Source organism: Myotis davidii, unplaced genomic scaffold, assembly GCF_000327345.1.
Source record: "Myotis davidii unplaced genomic scaffold, ASM32734v1 scaffold608, whole genome shotgun sequence".
NCBI classification, from domain to species: Eukaryota; Metazoa; Chordata; class Mammalia; order Chiroptera; family Vespertilionidae; genus Myotis; species Myotis davidii.
This window is the reverse complement of record NW_006300025.1, coordinates 1,680,778-1,683,007: the sequence shown is the minus strand read 5'-3', so window position 1 is coordinate 1,683,007 and position 2,230 is coordinate 1,680,778.

The window sequence follows — 2,230 nt, the reverse complement described above, 5'->3', positions numbered from 1 at the left end:
TGCTGGGGTGACACAGACCTTGGGAAACCAGAACACATTCATCTTTCGTCCGATGCAAACCTTTCAGAAGATGCTGCCCTCTGTTGACCAAATCCTGGCATGAGGGCTTGCCTCCCGCTGCCTGACAGCTGTGTTCAGTGCTCATTACAACCTCCCCAAGATGAGCCATGTGTCCCCTGTCTCATCCTGATACATGCCATCAGCAATGAGGGTTGAGTTTGGGGGACAGTGAAGATGTATTAATCCGCATTACATCCCCTTTGGTCTGACCTGGAATAAATGGTTTTCAGCGTTCACTTAACCAGAGTTCCCTATGAACATGACTTTGATCTATCCCTCCACTGCAAATGTAATGGCCAAGTATTGAGTGCTAACTATGTGCCCAGACCCGGCCAAGTTTTCACCTATCTAACCATATTTAGCTTTTACAACAATTCTATTTCATGGATACTATAATCATTTTCCTTTTACAGATGAGAAACTGAGGTTCAGAGAGGCATGGAACTCACTCAAAGTCATGCAGCTGGCAAGTGGCAGAGCTGGGATTAGAACCCCAGCACAGCATAAGCTTCTGACCAATAGACTCCCCTGCCCATGGCAAATGGTGGCCCCAGCCCTGCCCTGGGGCTCTGCAGGATTCCAGAATGTCTCATATGCCTCTGTATTTGCAACCATTACATTGTGTGAATATCAAAAGGAGTCCTGGCCAGCCTTCTGCCGGACTCCTCACATTTATATTAATTACTGTTGATCTTGGTTTCCAGCACAAATGAAGATTTTTTATTTACCATCTAGATCACTATCTGTGTAGAATTTTGACATTCAATACATTAATGAAGCACTTACCACCCCACTACCCCAGGTGCTGAGATAAGGACCTTATGGCTATCATCTCAATGAATTCTCATAATAACATAAGGAGGTAGATGATAATAAAATGGGATTATTTTATAAAAGAGGAAACTGAGGCTCATAAGAACCCTTCAAGTTCATTATTTTATGGAATATACTCGAAGTACATGAGAGCAACCCACTGAGATGCACTGAGGTGCTGACCAATCTTAATGAGGTGCCGCTTTCTGTCCTCTTTCACATCTTCCTACCCTTCTTTCTCATTGCTTCTCTCTTCTCATTCTCTCTCTCTCTTTCTCTCTTTCTCTCCCAGGTTCTTCCCTCTCTCCTTTGTCAACACCTCAGACCTCTCAGCAGCTTCCCTGGACATCATTAGCCCCAGCAGTGATGTGCAGACCCAAATATCCAAGAACCCATTCCTGAAGGTACAGACCCTGATAGGAGCATGCAGGGGCTCTCTGACATAGCAGTGACATGGGACAAGGAATGCTTCTTCCTGTTACCTCTCAGAAAATATCCATCTGACTATCTGAAAATTCTGACATTGAGACAATGAGAAGGCCTAATACTTATTCCAAGCTCTTAACAGAAATCAGAAATCATTCTCACGTTAATTTTTAATTATCGAAGTTGAGGTTAAAAGTCAGCACGTAGAAGCCAGATACATAGGTAAGCTGCCCTCATGGATCGGGTTGGGGCTGGGAGTGATATTCAAAGTGCTATGCTATCACCCTTCTAACATGCACATTTTTTCACATTTCATCACCCCTGAAGTCAAGGCCCCAGGCATCCTCACATCTGTTACTGGGCAGGCAACAATGGTGACATGGTTGTCTCTGCCTGGGCTGTGTGATCTTGGTCATGGTTCCCCATACTGCGATCACTTCAAATGTGTATTCAGGGTTCTACACCTGTTGGGTTTAATTTTCATTTAGAATGTAAACTAAAAGGCACATAAAAGGGCAATTTAGTCTTTTCCTACTTTCACTGAGATATTTAGAGGGCAGAGCCTGTGGTTAGGAATCTTCTTAATATGGAACACCTATAAGAAACTTCATTTGACACAAGAACGGACATATAGATCAATGGAATAGAATAGAGAGCCCAGAAATCGGCCCGAACCAATATGCTCAATTAATATTTGACAAAGGAGGCAAGAGCATACAATGGAGTCAAGATAATCTCTTCAATAAATGGTATTGGGAAAATTGGACAGATACATGCAAGAAAATGAAACTAGACCACCAATTTACACCATACACAAAAATAAACTCAAAATGGATAAAGGACTTAAATATACGACGGGAAACCATAAAAATACTAGAAGAATCCAAAGGCAACAAAATCTCAGACATATGCCGAAGCAATTTCTTCACCG